The sequence below is a fragment of the Poecilia reticulata genome, chromosome 6, assembly GCF_904066995.2.
Source record: "Poecilia reticulata chromosome 6, P_reticulata-male-v2, whole genome shotgun sequence".
NCBI classification, from domain to species: Eukaryota; Metazoa; Chordata; class Actinopteri; order Cyprinodontiformes; family Poeciliidae; genus Poecilia; species Poecilia reticulata.
In genome coordinates this window covers 10,299,905-10,318,674 of record NC_088835.1, presented here as the reverse complement: position 1 = coordinate 10,318,674, position 18,770 = coordinate 10,299,905, and the positions used below count along the sequence as shown (strand labels likewise).

The 18,770-nt window shown below is 39.9% G+C and overlaps 1 long non-coding RNA gene across 1 annotated transcript in view; it reads right to left on the bottom strand.

The window, feature by feature from the left end:
• LOC103478766 (uncharacterized) overlaps window positions 1–17,943 on the bottom strand; it is a 40,100-nt gene extending 22,157 nt beyond the window's left edge. Inside the window, exons 1-2 of the long non-coding RNA XR_014087833.1 lie at window positions 14,468–17,943; window positions 13,124–13,174 (exon numbers count right to left, since the gene is read on the bottom strand). This is a non-coding gene — a long non-coding RNA (uncharacterized LOC103478766). The remainder of the gene's footprint in view (window positions 1–13,123; window positions 13,175–14,467) is intronic.
• Between the last annotated feature and the right edge of the window lie 827 nt (window positions 17,944–18,770).

Genomic DNA, 18,770 nt, shown 5'->3' with positions numbered 1-18,770 from the left:
TTCCACGATTTTGTGCGGTGGTTTGGATCCCATTAGTTTGGTTTGTTGCACCTGTATTCCATTTCCTTGGTCTGCTCTCTGGTTTGCCTCAATTTGTTTTGCCTTTTACTTCCATGCCCGCCATGTCCTGGATTCAAAATCACACCTGCCTTGTGTCAGAAATCATTTCCTCCCTCTGTTTACCCTTCAATGGTTTCTGTTGTGCTTTTCAAATCCTTGCATGTGTTGGTCTGTGATAGGTATTTTCCTAGAACCTACATAAAAGAACCACAGACAACGTATATGAATTTATGACTAAACTTCTGCAAGCAAAAGGAGAAGACTCTGTCAACTGCTTCTCAGAGCTGTTCACAGAGCGTTCTGCTTCTCTTTGGATACAGCTTGTCTTTTATTCTCAAACTTCAAAGAGGGAGGATAGGCAAGATAGACAGCAGAGGAAAAACAGCAAAGGTCGTAAAACATTTTACCTAAACAAAGCAAAGGTCGTAAAACAATTTAACATCTGGCCCCTGATCTGAGCCCGGTTCAAATCTCGGTCAAACTGTTTCACATGAAGATAACAGGCAGCTGTGACTTCCAGGTCAGTTAACACTTTAACCTGAATATGAACTAAAGTAACAACAAAATGATAATACCAAAAAATCTCTATCATTCCCCCCTTTTTATCATTTCACCATGTGTGTAAACCTTATTCAAAAGCCAAGCATAGAAAAGAAAAGAAATAAAATAGAACCAATAAATGCAAGAATGTTTTTTTTTTTTTTTTTTTTTTTTTTTTTTTTTTTTTTTTTTTGTTCCCTAGTCTAAACATAAAAGTTACACAATGACTAAATTAATATAATGAATAAATGAAATGAACAAAAACAAAAGAAAGAAACAGCAAAATAAACCAAATGCAGGTGTCTCATCACTAGCACCACTTGTTTTCACATTTTCGGTGTAGGCGTCATAAAACATTTGATTCCATCTGTTTATTAGTTACAGGACATCGTCATACATTTTTTTTTTTCATCTTCATCTCTCTGAAGAGACATGTAATCTTCATCGGTGTCAGAGATTACCCTGACCATCTGATAGTTGATCATGGCTGTGTTAAATGTCTTTAGCATCATGCTACGAAGGCATGACATGATGCAAGTTGTAAACAGGCAAAAAAGAATCAACACAGTCAGAATTGGTGTAACAATCTTCAACAGTAAAGTCCACCACGGCCCAGACGTGAACCAAGACAGAAAGTCAAAAGGATGTGATCCTTTCGTAGCACCGTCTACACAATGTTTAAGTTCCTCCAGGCCATGTAGAGCATCAGAAATAGTTCCACCAGTTCCTGTTTCGTCAGGAACACGCTGGGCCAATGATTTTACAAACACCTCCCTGAGAGGCTGTGAGCAGGTCCAGCACAACACGATTTTGCAAAACCATGTTTCTCAGTTCAGTCAGCCCTCTCATGGAGCCGTCTGCCAGCCGGTGTGCGCTGTTGATGAGTTGCAGTAATCCATATCTGTTGATTTCAACGTGGTCCTGAACTTCTCCTAATCCAACTCCTGGGAACATGCTCTGCATGAACTTTTCACCTCCGGTCCAGATCTTGAATTTCCCATGGAACTCCAGTGTCCGTAGTGAGGCCTCTGGCATAACTGCATGCTTGGAGCGGGCAGCTAAGCTCCATTTCCTCACAAGAAGTACCAGTCTGCCATCACCCGTGAACCATAGTCTCCTGGCACTATGGCACTGCACAGCGTTGTCTCCTGTTTCCTCTTTGTCTTATGCGTGATGTTGAAACTCCTCTCCTGAAGCAAGTTGTCACAGTCTAGGTTGTCCTTCCAGACTTTGCAGTGTGGAGTCATCCTTTGACCCCTACAGGCGATGCAGTTGATGTAATCCGGTGTCGTTTCGCAGTGGGTGTAAACTCTGTTACACAAGTTCCAAGGTAACATTCCAAGAGAAACGTGTCCGTTGTTGAACACGCAGCTCCTCAGAGACCCGGGTTTAGCTCCTGCTAAAGAAATGGTCTCTGGTATTTTCCATGCGGTTAGTGGAAATGGAAATACGTCAGCATTAAAGGAACAGTTCATAGATCCAAAAAGTTCCTTCACGGCATCTCCTATCTGAAGTAGAACAGAATAGTCATTTTTACACCATTTGCATCCCTTTGGCATGGGGACGCTTAGTCGTGGTTGTGTGCTCAGGCCATAGAGACACATCTGTTTGTCATCCGTGATGTGTCCTACACGCAGACCTGAGTTGTGTGTGGCGATTGGCAGCTGCGCACACACATAGCAGTTCACAGCATGTCCCTCGTACGCGGTTCTATACATTAGTTTCCACCACAGGTTGATGCTGCAGTCACGGCGCAGTAGAAGATCCATCTGGCATATGGAGTCCCCATTGCTGCTCGGTGCACAGAGATGTCAGAACCCCCAACCTAAAGACGGGGGAATCTTAAGCGTTTCTTCACCGGGTTTGAGACGAGCTACCCTAAAAAATAGCCCCCCTTTGAAGTCCGGCCTTCCTCCCTCCGCCTACTTAGGGGTTCAAACACTCTCTGCAGCTTGCAGGGACTGAGATGTATCCAGCTGGGTCTTTACGACTGTTGGTGACCTTTATGTAGACCCAGTTTCCTGGCTGGATGGGGGTGGTTTTATTTATTTCCTGTAGAGGAGAACAGTCAGACGGCAGTAAATTTGCATTTAACACCTCTTTCTGTTTCAGGATCCTGATCATATAATCTACCAATGTTTGTTCTTCATCAGCTTTCTGTAAGTCTGGAGCAAACAGAGGCAATATGTAAGCTCTCCCATAAATTTTGTCAAAAGCAGGCTTTGCTGGAACTACTTCAACTCTTTTAGAAAAAGCATCAATCATCACCAAACAATATTTATGTGGTCCACTTTGTGTGAGTTCAATAAAGTCCATATGCGTTGTTTGAAATGGATGAGGGTTTTGGGAAACTTCCTCTTCTTGGTCTAATGTTTCCTTGAGGATTGTTTCTGACACAAACTGGACATGCAGTACAAAAAATTTTTTTAAGTAAGAATTTAATCCATATGTGGTAATGTGGTAAAATGCTGTTGTAGCATAGAGACCATCCCCCCTGTTGACACATGACAATGTCCATGTGTCAAAATTGCTGCCGCTCTAAATAGAGATTTTGGAAGGACCGACTTCTATTTACTGAAAAAATGTTATCATCATTCAGTGTCGCCCCTTTAGTTATCCACATTTGTTTTTCTGCGTTTGGAGCATTATCTTGCATGTCTTTTAACACAGCTTTGTCTATTACTTGAGGATCTTCTATCTGTATTGAGAAATTGTCTCCCCCATGCTTCCCAGTTGCAGCTTCCTTTGCTACTTTATCAGCTAATCTATTGCCATTTGAAACCTCATCCTGTTCCGTGGTGTGCGCTGCACACTTACAAACTGCTAGTTCAGCTGGTAAATGTATGGCCTGCAAAAGATTCTTAAGCAAGGATGCATGGGTGACTGGTTTCCCTGTAGATGTTATCAAATTCATCAAAGCATAACTCTTTCTAAATAAAAATGACCATCCTGAAATTAAACCAAAACCTCAAATCCTCTAATTTTCCATTTCTTTTTGAATTTATTGACTATCAATCAAATTTGGATTAAAATGTTCTAGACTGAAGTCTAGAAAATGTTGCTTTTAATCACAATCATCAGTTTTTAGTAGCCGTTTACAAGGTTGCTTAAAGTCTCAGACTTTCACTTAACCTCGCATTTCAGACAAGGTAACAATGTAAGATTTTTATAAAAAATTAAATGGTCAATAATTTTATCCGTTACTCAATTTAGCAGAAAAATTTCTCTCGTCTCAAAATAATTGTCATTCATCCCAATATAAAACACACAAACACAATCCCAATCAATTTATAGATTCTTTATATAATTAAACTCTAAGTTAAGCGTTTCAGTTAAATGCAAAGAAATACTTCATAGTATTTCAACACTGCAATATCAATTAAGTTCAACACTTAGATATGTTTAATTTAGTTCCAAACTTGTATATTTATTTCAAAGAAAATAAAACATTTGCAAATCATTATTAGTTTTGAATCTAAGAATTTTAGTTGGTGTAATTTAGCCGTATCACACTCAGTTTTTTTTTTCTTAACTTTTAACCATTACAGTTTTTCCTTCACAGTTTCCCAATCTATGGCTCGTGGGCCCTAAAAGGATCACTGGTCCTTCTGTTAAGGACTGAGTTAATGGGTACAAAATGAAAGATTTTTATTTAACATTGTACCTTAAAACCTTCAAAATGTTCTTTTCTAAATAGATAATTCCTTCCTGCTAGTAAGTAAGCAAACAAGTCCTCATTACAGTAGCAGTGTGTGTCACAGCAGTGTGTGTGTATAACTTATCTGCATTTCTCCTTTCTGTCTTGCTTCTCGCTTCCCCCTCCTGCTGCTGGCGTCGCTGCAGCTGGTCCTCCCTCTGTCTCTTCTCCAGCTCCCTGTCAGTCCAACTGGCTCTGGTGTTGGATTATTTATAAGTTGTCCAGACCGTCCCTTAGTCCACCAATGAAACAAGCGGCAAACAGTTCAGTTTGCTTTCTTTTTCCAAACGTCTAGCAGGACTCCATACAGTAGTTTTGCTGCATGGCAGTTCCCAGATGTCAAGGAATTAGGACCAGTGGACACTTTATTGCCTTCAGTGTCCAGTTGGTAGAAATCGTCCTGTCCTTTTTCGCTTCTTTATCAACTGGCTGGTGATAAAGGAGGGAGTCATCTGATTGGCAGGACAGATCTGAGCTGAGGTCAGAGGTCAGACGCAGCGCAGCGAGGCTCAGACAGAGGAAAAGGAAAGAAGCAAATAAGAGTCAATTATAACTTTCTTTACTTTTCATCGTATAGCTTTTAGCCACTTATTATCCAACTTTTTAAGAAGTCATAAACCATTTCCTTATTCAAACACATATAAACATGAAACATGTTAAAAGCTGTAGTCTCTTTCATCATGTTCACCATTAACTTGTAAAATGTAGAATGTAAGTTTAAGTTAACTTCATCTAAGACACGTCTCACCAGAGAACAATGGATTTCTCTAAATTTGTTGATCTCAGTGCTGCAGACTGTGAAGTCAGCGGGCAGCCCTCCTCTCAAGGCCTAAGAGTTACGAGGCTGGACAATGTCCAGGTCGGTACCTTACTCTGACCGCTGACCCCTCCAGATAGACAGCTAAGAATCATTTCACCAAGTTGGTGTTATAATATTATTCCGACACAATACATTAAACATTGTTCTCTGAGGACAATTTTATTATTTAGTTTTATTTTTCAGCTTCTCCTCCTTCAGGAAAGACATGAATCCACTTTTAGCATACAAAGAAGTTGTTCCCATGTTGTTATTTCAGTGAGACCTCTCTTTACTGGTTTTTCTTTAAAGGTGTAGGAAGCTCAAAAAGAAAAACAAAACAAACATCAGTATTTCTTAAAACTAATTATTTCTCACTTGTGAGGTTTAAACCAAATTTTGTAGTAACATTAAAAATTATTTTGCATACACTGATTTCTTGCAGGAATTCAATTTCTTTTATGGTTTTACCTAACGTGTCCCAAACTGCATGCACATGTCTCTAGCATTTCATTAATTTGGACTGGGGGTTTGTGTTTTTGGGGTGTGGTAGAGTCTGATTATGCTGAGGATTTCTCCTATTTGTGGTCTCCTCACTCCACCACCCCTCTTGTCGCCCCGTGCAACATTCTTTGAAGGGCAGTTTCTTGCCCAGTGACCAATATTGCCACAAATCCAGCAGCCTTTTGAATACCGTAGATTTTGTGGGGTGTTATTTTGGGGTCCTCGCCTATCGTGACCTCCTCTGCCTCTGTCTCTTCCACGGCCTTTTGTCCGGTCGTTGGAAAAGGCAGAGGTATATAAACCTCCAAATTTATCCAGGTGAAAAACATCTGATCCTTTCACAGCCTTCCTGACCTCTTCTAAGGTACAGGGTCTAAAGATATATAAGTTTTGTGTCCCTTCCTCTAGTGAGGGATACAGTCGTGTTGCTGGAACAGCAGCGGCTGATACTGGGGCAGACGGAGCTGCTGAAGCAGCCAGGGGAGAGGTGGCTGCAGGAGCTTGCTCTCCCTGCACCGCTGCAGCATTCCGTGTGCTTGGAATTACTTTATTTTCTTCCTTCTCTATAATTAAGTTTTTAGATTCATTTAACCATAATTTAGCACACCTCAGCTCATTCTCCTTTTTTTTTTTTTTTTTATTCCCATTTTTCTTTCTACACTACTCTCCAAAATTCCCACAATTGTTTGCCATTGATCGATTTTTAGCTTTCCATCTATTTTATATTTCTTTCTCCATTTTTTCATGTGTACAGTGCTACCAGGAAACCTGGACAGCATGTACTTTTCATCCCCATCGGCGCCCTTACCGAGTGATGAATTACAAGAATGTTTATTTCCCATATTTAAAACACTTGCAATTTCAGCTTAAAAATATTATTTATTTGAAATTATTTAAATTTGGTCCAGGTTCGTTGACTCCTAGGGAGTCCTATGAACTGGAGATCTTTTCAGTGGGTCAGCAATTAAAATACCTTGTTGTGGTATTCCCCGCTTCGACTCTTTCGAGTGGGAGAATCTTGCCTATTGCATCCACAAGAGGTTTGCTGTTTAATTCCACTGTTTTATATGAGGTAAAATACAGAGCGGTATTTAAACCTCCAATCACTCTCACACACACAAAGCAGCAGTAGCAAACCAGCAATATAAGCACAGTAATGACTACGATTTAGCGCAACATTATCTGTTTTTGCCTTGTCAGATAACTCAGCACCAGTGATATTTTACCCATCAAAAAATCAAAACCACACAGCAATGACAAGCTTCCTATCCGCCTGAGGACTTACCCTTATGGGGTCTCCTCGAACAGAGTTTTAGCAGAGCGACATCATACAAGGATTCTCAGACCTCAGAGTTTTAGCAGAGCGACATCATACAAGGATTCTCAGACCTCAGAGTTTTAGCAGAGCGACATCATACAAGGATTCTCAAACCACTGAGTTTTAGCAGAGCGACATCATACAAGGATTCTCAAACCACAGAGTTTTAGCAGAGCGACATCATACAAGGGAACTCAAACCACTAAAATAGCCATTTTAAAATTCACCTACGTTTCTGTAGTTTTCGGGTTGTCCAGTCGGATCTCGTCATTCCGCCGTTGGCAGACAAAGTCGGACATGTGTCGCTGGCCCAGCGAAGAATTCTACTTCCTGGGTCTTTCTTTCCAGGTCCAATTGACTCTGGCCATGCATGGATTCAGCGCGTCTTCCTCTGCCTGACAGCGGTCGGTATGAGAGATCCCGGGTTTCGGCACCAAAATGATAGGTATTTTCCTAGAACCTACATAAAAGAACCACAGACAACGTATATGAATTTATGACTAAACTTCTGCAAGCAAAAGGAGAAGACTCTGTCAACTGCTTCTCAGAGCTGTTCACAGAGCGTTCTGCTTCTCTTTGGATACAGCTTGTCTTTTATTCTCAAACTTCAAAGAGGGAGGATAGGCAAGATAGACAGCAGAGGAAAAACAGCAAAGGTCGTAAAACATTTTACCTAAACAAAGCAAAGGTCGTAAAACAATTTAACATCTGGCCCCTGATCTGAGCCCGGTTCAAATCTCGGTCAAACTGTTTCACATGAAGATAACAGGCAGCTGTGACTTCCAGGTCAGTTAACACTTTAACCTGAATATGAACTAAAGTAACAACAAAATGATAATACCAAAAAATCTCTATCAGTCTGGCTACCAGTTAGGTTTTTTTCTCATTACCCATTTTGCCCTTTATAGATGAAAGTTTAGTAAGAACTAAGGTGGATTTATCTCCAAAGAACTTCACTCCCTTCATAATTAGACTTTGGACTGTTAAATGGAAGAAGAAGAATCATTGCCCTAATGTGGAACAAAATGTTCTTTTCCTTTCATCTGTTTTTGTCTGTCTGTAATGTTTGTATGTTCAGGGAGGACTTCTTTATTCTTTACTTTTCTCACTCTTGTTTTGTTAATAAAAATATTTCAACAAAACAAAAAAATGAATTTATCCATATTTTTAAATCAACATTTGGGTTCTACAAAAAACTACAAACACAAATTGCATCAATAACATGTGATCAATAAAATCACAGCAAAGAAAAATCACAAAGCCAAGTTTGCATAAGTATGTAGTGGAAACAACACATCAAAAAGATAGGATTAGGGTTAAGGTTGCAAAAAATAATCAAAAATAATGATGTACACAGCAGTTACCTTATAGATACCCAGTGGATGGGATTAGGGCTAAGTAGTCATTTAGGTACCCTGTTTGTAAAAATCGGTATCTGGTATGTACCTCTAGAGGTATTCTATAAGTACCTGGTTAGAACCCCAAAGTTACCTCAGAAGTTTATGAATATGAAGCAAATAACTTCCAAGTATGTACACAATAGTTACTCATTTGGTGACCAAAAGGTACCCAGTAGATACCCATTAAGAACTAGGTAGAAAACCAATAAGTGCACCATAGTTAAGGACTAAGTGACTTGTAGTGACTTGCTGAACAGAATATGACAGTTTTTGTCTAACCAAAATCAAGTTGAATAAGAAGAGTAATGCCTGACAGGAATAAACTTTAGGGAGCTGAATGAATGATGGCATAACAATCAAGAGGGTCAAAGCTAATAGACTGAAATCTTTGGTTTCCTGATATTAGCTGCAATCAGCAATCAACCCGCACAGCAATCTGTTGCCTTATGAAAACACATTTCAGAGCAGAAACTGTTAAGTGCTTCCTATTTTAAAATTGTGAATATTTTACTTCCATTAAACTAATATGTTGGCTTTGTGGGTAAGAAGTAAAAAAAAACATTCATACTATTAGCTTCCAATGAAATTGGAAACAGAAATAAATGCCAGCTTTAATATTTGCTTTTAACGCACAAAATCCTTGACCAGCCTATGAAACCTCAATGTTGATTTGAGTCACTTCTCTGCTGCCAAAGTATTTCGTCTGTGACTCCATGGTCAGTTCTATACCTTTTACTATTTCCCATAATGTTGGCACTGGCGGAAGCAAATAGCAAAAGGTATCCCTTTGAAACTTTTAGCTGTGAAGTCATCCCCAAAAAACGTCCTTGTTAACTCAGTGTCTAGTTGAAACTTTCTGGGCTTCTATCCAGTGTAAAAATATGCCTCCTTTACTTTCATCTTTCCTCCCTCATTCTGCACGTCTGAGCTTTACTGGGTGCTGCTGGTCCGTGGCCCAACACGAGGTCTAAACTCCCCCCTCTGGTAAAATAGTGTGACGCCAAACATCCTCTGATTTACAGCTCAAAGCACACGCTATGCTCCCTCTCCTATGGTCTGTAAATGCCAAACGAGAGCACGATGTCCAGATCCCACTTGCTATATTAACCTACATTCTTTCCAGTAAAGTGGCTACATGAACCCAATATAACCACATGCTGAAAAGAGACAAACCTGCCAAACCCCAACAGAGTGCTCACGTGAAGGCCAAATGAAGGAAAGGCTCTGATAAAATCAGCTGCTGACCTTCTCGTGCATACTGTAGAGAGCAGCCTTCTCTCATACACCACACTGCATCCAAGGTACCATCTGGACTTAAAGGCTTTTGCATTTCCAGTCATCCTGACCATGAGAGTTTTTTATTTTATTTTTTAGTTTCAATCATATAATCTCGATTACCTGTTCATGACCAAATACAGACATCTGCTGAACCCAAAATGCTGGGTTTATACTGAAATGTTTAATGTGATGTATCTTAAGGCATTGCTCTAGTGTAAATGCATTTAGTATGTTAAATGTGTATAAACCATGCAGGATAGTTTGTTGTTACTATATTGGAAATACATTATCCAAAATCTATATACATGATAAATACATCAAAGTAGTTCTGGATTTTACTGGGTACATTTGGCATTATATGTCTTTTTCCTTAAAGAAAAAATATGCTGCTGCAGAACTGATAACAGCATACAGGCATATTAAATCATGGAACTGGAGGATGTATCAGTTTCTTGAGAGAGTGTATAATTTTCCAGTGGAATATTTTAACAATTACCCAAATTAAGTGCCAGGACACGGGGGAATGCACGGGGAACCCCTAGAAAATGGGATCTGGTCATATTTGACTACTAACAATTCAGGGTTATGCTATAAATGATCCCCCTCCCCGAAAAAAAACAGTTCGTCTTCCAGGCAAGCCATGTAACTGAGCGGTTAGGACGGTTCAATGTAGGTCAAAGTCTCTCCCTGCTTGAAAACAACATCCAAAGCAATACTAAAGGTCTTAAATGTAGGAAAAGAGTGATGGCGTTGGAAGTAGAAGTCTAAAGTATAGCAAAAGGTAAAGGGGAAGGTGATACTCCTATCAGCTTGCCATAATCCTTTGAAATGCTGTATAGTTTGACCAGGGGGGGTTGAAGGCCCCTGCTGAGGAAGCCTCCAGGACCCTCGGCCACCTTTTACCCTACCAGTTCTCCTCAGGATTAACTCTGCTGTGATTTAGAGCTGCTTCTCACTGGCCCCTGGAATGCGACGGAAGACGGATCTACTTTCCTACATTGTTTCACCTGCTCTAAATGGAACCACATGTTGGACGGGACTGCCTCTCCTTTGTCTGTAATTGGAAGAGCATGCACGGCAAAGGCAAAAGCAGGCCGAGGCCGGCACGACTGACAGGCCTCCCCCTCGCCCCCACGTCCCCGCCTTCCTCTAACCGCCCCAGACTCGGGGTGCCACATTCTGGTCCGGGCCAAGTCGAAGGCCACAGTGCAGAACCTGAGATCATTTATTGATCTGGCACAACATGTCAAATTCAGTTCAATAGCATGACTGTATCATGTGTCCCGCAACTCTTTCAAGTGCTTACAGCTAAATGAGAATGACAGTCTGGAGTTCGCTGTGGAAGGAGGCCTTGACAATGAGTTTGACATGCTTTGAGAACACGGGCTGAAGTGGACTTTTCATTCTCTGCCTGTCTGTGATGTCTGAGCACAGAGACGGGCCAGCGAGAGAGGAGAGGAATCACCTAATCTCACCTCACTGCTTTGTTACACAGACACGGATTGCATGAGAAAAGAGCGGATGGTAATTATTAAGCTCATCAGTCATTTTAATGTACCATGTTGCTCGGTTATGCAAGGGAGAAGTCATTGTGTTGAATACATATCATTAAGATACTGTTGCTTTTTTCTTTTTTTTTTTAAGAAACAAGCCAAATTATACCTGCACTGTTTAGATAAAAGGAAAGTGCATTCCTTTATTTTAAGAAAGCATGACATCTTCAGCCTCGTCGTCATTACATAAACTCAGATGCAGAGGCAGAAAACCACATGAATCAGTATATCACAGAACTAACAGGATGTGTTACTTAACACCATTATTATTAGAGGATTACCCGACAACTTCTCACAACACGTCAGGAATTTATTTATGTGCCGGTCTCTTCGGTTTCCCCCACCGTATTTTTGCCCAGGTACACGTCTGAAAGTCTACAGAGCCACGGCTTTGTTTTGATTAGCCTGGCCATTGCCTTCCTATGCAATTCTGCTCCATCACCCTTCACTACTCCGTCTGGGATTTCTCCCGTTGATGTGGAGTTTTCTGCTAGACTTTTAACTGGGCCAGTCAGTGAACAGAAGGAGAAGTTGTGAGCAATAATGCTGATTTTCTGCACTACTTTAGAAGTGAAGTGTACTAGTAGTTTTAGCAATTGCAGCAGAGAAAGTGAATGAAGCAGCTCAGTCCATGTTGGCCACGCTTCCAAACACTGAATGTTCTTCATCTCGGTTTCTCTCTTCACAGAGAAGGATGACTGTTGCAAGCAATTTTCTATGAATCCTAATCAAATCTTGGTCCAGATTTGACCCAGTGCCAAGTGGCTGAAGGTGTGGACTCTGGCTGAAGTTACCCAGGGGCTAAACTTCAGCCACTGGGTAACATTTCAAACTTCGACAGAGTCCACACCTACAGCAAGCAATTGTTTCTCAATAACCAAGAGTCGAGACCCTCAGCATAAAGCAAAGCGTAAAACAAGTGCATGGTTTTTACCAGACTAGCGTTTTGGAGTACCAGCAAGAAAATGACCAGCAATAGTGGCTCTCTGCATTTCAAACAAGTCCGTCCATCCATCCATCCATCCATCCATCCATCCATCCATCCATCCATCCATCCATCCATCCATCCATCCATCCATCCATCCATCCATCCATCCATCCATCCATCCATCCATCCATCCATCCATCCATCCATCCATCCATCCATCCATCCATCCATCCATCCATCCATCCATCCATCCATCCATCCATCCAGTCAAGCAAAGGCATCAAATCATGACAGTGTTATGTGAAAATGTGAAAATACAGTACAGATTATTGCAATCTGATGCATATGTTAAACTGAAAAAAGTTTACCTTTTCATTGTCTTTGCCCAAACACATACTTATATGTTCATTCAATTTTAGAAGGATTACACAACCTGTGCATTTCTCACATTGAACGTTATGAAAACACACTTTAATGTTGAGGTCATCTATAAAGAATAATCCAGCCAGAATAAGATCAGTCTCCAGTGTCTACCATTCTTTTTGTTTCCACTATATGCTATAAGCTTCCTGTCTGAGTGGAAAGAAAGGAAATATAATATCTTGACTGCAGAAATCTCAGTGGTGAACGTAAACATGAGATGTTCACACTGTCTGGGCCAAGTCAAGCATGAAAGAAATACTAGTATGTAAATAGCAATTTTATTTTATTTATTTATTTATTTATTACTTTAGAACATTTGTCAAGAAACATCACTTTGTATTTTTTTTCCCGTTCCATCACAATTTCAGAAATAAATCTCTTGGTTGCTTATCCTCTGCACATTCTGACTTTCTTCACCACAGCTCCACCTTGTGGCATTAGCTTGTTAATACATCGGTTTTAAGACGATTTCGTGGAAGATCTTTATTTGCTCATCTGCTCAGAGCCCCTCCCTTACCCTGCTGCTCCTTATCCTGCTCTGCACTCATTCAGAGTGAGATCATCCATTTGACCTTTCCTGTGGTGTGTTTTGAGTTTTGGATGTGCTTGAACCATCAGAGACTCACCTGATTTGCCGACAAGTCGCAGTTTCTGGGCAACAGCTGGGACGTCCACTCCTGAAAAAGACAAGAGTGGAGGTTCACCTTGCAGCAGGAGAAGAACAACAAGTCTGAACAGCCCACCAGAGTTACAATGGTTTATATGAAAGCATATTCATGTGTTAGGATGACACAGTCAAAGCACAGGTCTAAATCAAAAGAAGAATATGAGGCAAAAAAAAAGTGACATTCACAAATGCTACCACTCTAGTCTAACTCAGCTTTAGCTATTGTGCAAAGAAGAATGAGCAAAAATTTCAGTTCCTAGATGATGGGGCTGATGGAGATACAAAAAAAATAAAAAAAAACTTAAAGCTGTAAATGCAGCAAAACGTGTTTCTATAAAAAGCTGACTCAGGGGAGCTCAAAGAAATTGCTTTATTATTTCTGAAAACTATCCTTTTTCTTTAAGTTAGTATGATACATGAAATCCTAAAAGAGAGAAACTGAAATATTTGGTTGTAAAATGACAAATATTGCAAAATGTCATGGGAGGTGATGTTTCTACAAATAGATTTGTTAAAAAATAGTTTGGAAAAGGACACAATTTTGAATTCGTCTTGAACATTTGACAAGGAAATTAACCTATTTACACGAGAGGTAGCACATGTAAAATATTTTTGATTTTCTTATTACTTTGAAAAATAACTCATCCAAAAGAATACATACATTTCGAATATACAGTTAGGTCTGTGATAAAAACTTTTTCTGACTTTTTAAATACAGGAAACCTTTTCCAAACAATTCCCCACAGCTCTGATTGAAAATCAGACTTTAACTAAACACCCGGGTCATTTAGTAGCCCCAGAATCAGAATGCGGTTAAACCTACAAACATATCAAGGCTGTGCTCAGGAAGCAGGAAATTAACATTTACAATAATTAGGCCGTGAATGACAAAATCATTTTCCACTTGAAACGAAAATCATTCCGTCTCCAGATTTAGCGCGCTACGGTTTGTTTGCTAAGAGCAGATTAAACACATGCAGCTGAACATGCACGCTTCCACACTCACTTTTGCACACTGCCAGCTAATTGCGTTTCGAGAATGTGTGTTCATACACGCGGCACGATTTTCCACCATCGGTTTGACTTGATTAACAACTGTTTGTGTGTGTAGCCGCTGCGCTGATGAAAGAAAGGGAGCTGGTTCCGTCACCGCCGCATGGGCATTAAAAGCACGAGAGTTTACACAACAGTGGAGCCCTGAAGTTGGCCTTCATTAGAGGGATTAGAAGCCTAATGTAAAACAATGTGCAAGTCTCTCAACCCGAACCCCAAACAGCCTCTCAAGAGGGTCCGCAAGCATTACCTCTCAGACTTCAAACACTCCAGCTGTAGCCCCAGGCCTTCTTTCATCGACCCCTATCTCGGAGTGAGGGCCTGGTGAGGATAATGGACCGCATGTAATGGTGCAGCTGTGAAATGATTTATTGCTGGGTTAATTGTGAGGTGAGAAGAGAATTGTACCTGCACGATTCCAGGCCGGCTTTGGGTTCCGGGAGGAAGTGCTGGTCTTTCGTGGCTACTATTGGGTCTACTTGTTTTCTTCTTGTGATGATCACCTGTAAGCCTAGCGCGACGCTGCGAGGGGAAACTGAGATGCAAAAAGGTTTTAAGTGAAAGCGAAATTGACAACGAGGGTTGCGATAATTTTCCGTGCTTTGCAAAAACACAAAATCTTACCAAGTATTTCTGGTCCAGTTTGTGTTGCAAATGTCTTAGTACAAGTATTAAAAAAAACATAGTGACTTTTCAGCAAGATATAGGAGTAATTATCAATATAATTACTTAATATTGAAAATCCTGCAAGTAATTTAACTTAAAACAAGACTTTTTCGGAATTGACTTAAACCAATCTCCTATGTCTTGCTGAAAAGTTACTTGTAAGTTAGTTTCGTCTTAATCCAAATGCAAAGAAAAAGGACCAAAAGTATTTGGTAAGATTTTGTGGCTTTGTAGTGTGTGAAAGAAATCATGTAAACAGTTTTTTTTAGCTTGACATGGATTTTATTGTTTGTTTGTTTTTTGTAAGAAAGAAAATAATACTATTTGGAACTCAGATTTAGCGCACTGTAGATAGAATGAAAGGTTAATATAAGTTTCCAAATGTTCCTGCCTTCAGTTCTAAGGTGAGGAATCACATATTTGAAGAATTTCTCCAAGTTGCATACATGTCAAAAGTAAGTATGTAGTGTTCGGGGCGATGTGCGGTGTTTGATGGCTTGTGACAGGCGTTATTTAACCCACCCGTTTCACCCTGGATTAACTTTTATGTTTTTCAGTGGCCCCTGGAATGCAACAGAAGATGGATCTACTTTCCAACATTGCTTCACCTGCTCTAAATGGATCCACATGTTAAACAGAACACTGTAAAGCAGAACAGGCATTCTCTCCTCTTCCTGCTCTTTTTTTTTCTTCTTTTTTTGTCCCCTCTGAGATTCACGTTTAGGTCGGGGACACAACGCAGAACCTTATATCATTTATCGACCTGGCGCAACATGTCAAATTGAGTTCGGTGGGATGACTTGTACTGTGTTCCTGTGAATCTTTCACGTCCTCACAGTTAAATGTGAGAGACAGACTAGAGTCAACTAAGGAAGAAGGCTTGGACAAAGAGCCCGACATGTTTTAAGAATGCAAGCTGTACTGAGCGCCTAATTATCTGCAGTCTATGATGTCTGAACACAGAGAAAACAGATAGTCACTTCTAAATTAGTATTTTACATACACAGAATTGCACGAGGAAGGAATGCATGGTATTTCTTAAGCTAATTAGTAATTTTCATTTTCCACGTCTCTTAAGGACGCAGGGAAATCTGTGCTATAAGCCAGGAAAGGGGAAGCAACATTAAAATAGATGGAATAAGCAAATAGCAGAAAGTGATTTATTGTTCAGTCTCTCTTTGCACTGAGGACAGATGTCAGGTAAAGTTAACTGAATTGCAAAATCCCAAACAAACCAAAACAAAGCCAATTCAAACTTAAACTCAATGTCGCAAAGGGCGCAGCTATCATTTTGACTGCTTTTTCTTTGAAATTGTGTTCCGGCTTGTAGCTCGCATAAGTTGCACTCCATGTCCAAGAGTGAGAAATGCGTCTAAGCAGGAATGAAAGAATAAGTCGAGCACAAGTTGCTGAAGAGTGATAAATATCCATGAACTTCAATAAATTACACAAAAGTCCCCCACAAGGAAAGCAGTGGGAAGAAATTCTGCAGCTCAAATGTGGGTTCATATGGCAACAAAACACAATAAAGGACCACAAATCTATTTAACACATAAGGTCATTTTTAAGAAAACAATTTTTTGATATTACATCACCTTTGATGGATTTCAAAAACAATTCTGCAAATTGGTCTGTATGAGAAATAAATTGTAAGACAAGTATTTTGTACTCTTTCAAAATTGTCCAGAAAATGAATGCAACAATGCAACACAAAACCACATCTTAAAATAAAGAGCAAATTTCATGTTCCCACTGTTTCCACGTGTTTTACTTAGGTAGATGTTTATTTGCATATTGCAGATTTGAGGTGTTTTATCTGTATTGGTCTATGTAATTTAGATTCACTGAAAATGGTGGATTCCACTTTGAACAACACTGAGTTAATGATTTTACACCATGCGCTCCTCAACTCACAAGGTAACATTTGCCAGCAGATAAGGCTCTCTTTATAGAAGTGTTTGTTTTCTCTATAAATGTACATATTGTTTATTTTATTTTATTTTTCCCCAGTCTGCAGTTTATTTATCCTCGGCAGAAGACTAAAAGCGGTGATAATCACTGGGAATTTTTTTGCTTTCGAAACAATTATCAGCCTTCAGACTCATTAGTCTAAAAATCACTGAGCATTATCCTTGATTGTGTTTAACAGGCAGCTGCACATTTCTCAAAAATGACTCGCGAGGGCCTGTTGGCCAATCAGCAAAAGCTAATCACTCATTCTTCTCCAAAATATTAATGAACAGACAGTTACATCTATTGAACTAGAAAACCATCTGCAGCATCGAAGATTAGGCCATCTCTCCAGTCTCACAAACAACAACTAGAAAGCTCTTAGAACTTTTTTTTGGTATTGTTGGCATGTCCGGTTTTTGTTTGGCTGACTTTGATACTTTTACTATCCTACGGTCCTCAAAAGCAGCAAAAAAGCCATGCAGGGCATAATAGAGTTGGAGTTTGGCCGTTACTGCAGTGCCACCTGCTGGTAGAAAGTGGCTTTACAGTTACAGCTGTATGAAAGCTGCAAATTTGTCTGCAGCATGCACCAATAAACAGTGATGTTTTATAAAACGAAGGACTGCTTTATGTTTCTGACTCTACATATAATATTGCTGATTAAGTGCTTTAATTATGGGCATTAGTCATGACATTGGTGACAACTAAATACAAATAAAAAATAGTTAGTAATAAAGCTGTTGGCATTATTTTTCTTGCTCAACACAATCTGGTAGTACAGTTGCTGTTTGGTGTGAATTAAGCAGAGACCACAACAGCGAGGAGCAGATCAGTGGAAACGCCGGTGTTTACCAAATGAGAAAGAACAGTCCTAATGGGCCAGATGCACCGATGATGCGATTAAGGACGTGTTCTCCATCACGTAGCGCCAACAGCTCTCACACACTCTGAGATCTCTATCTGACGTAAAACACACAGCACATATGTGAGAGGACGTATACGTTATGGAAACTCTGCTTTGTATAAGCTGAAGTCAAAAGGTTTGCATCGAGACGCAAGGCACGCCGCTAAAGTGGCGCTCTCACTCTGCAAAGCATTGCTGCCTGGAACTTCTAAAGCGAAAATGTTGCAGAGGGTATGATACTCATTTGACCTTGTTAATATAAGATCCAGTTCATTTGACCTTGTTAATATAAGATCCAGTTCATTTGACCTTGTTAATATTAGATCCAACTGTTTGATGATTATCTGCATTAATTTAGTTTGATTTGGAGTGTGCAAGGAATGTAGTTGGATCCTTTGTCTGAAAGAGCGGTGCGTTGGCGCTATAGTCAAAAGAGTCCACTAGGGGGACTCGTGCGCTCTTTACATTCAATACAAGAGTAAGTGAAGGCGCGCGCGCACGGGTTTCATCTGTGGTCATTTCTTCTCTTATAAGGTAAGAAATTAGATTAGTCTTTCAGGAGAATGATATGGATGAATGCTAGGCCTGTATGTGCGACTTCGTATGCATTTAGTTTGTTTTGCGTCACGGATTAGTTATCTTGCTTTAATGTGATGTGCAAAGAGTGTTTGGCTAGCTACTTAGCTCATGTCATGTTCTGTTCGGCATCCGGCAGTTTGATTTGTTTAAATGGAAATAGTAACTTGTGATTTTTATGAAGTAATACATGTAATGTACTGTTCTTCAAAGTTTTGATAGGAAATATTTCTATTTTTTCTTTATTAATTTAGTTCTGACATTACCATATGAATTCAGAGCGACATGTTTAAATATTGTTAAATAACTGTAATGTGAAATACTTGATTTTGTCAAAAAAAAAACAAAAACAAAAAAAACAGTGTAGCATCAAGCACCATGCAGCAGTTTCTGTGCAATAAAAAGCTGACCTGACTTCCCTCAACCCACAACCGACGCAGTCAATTACAAAGAT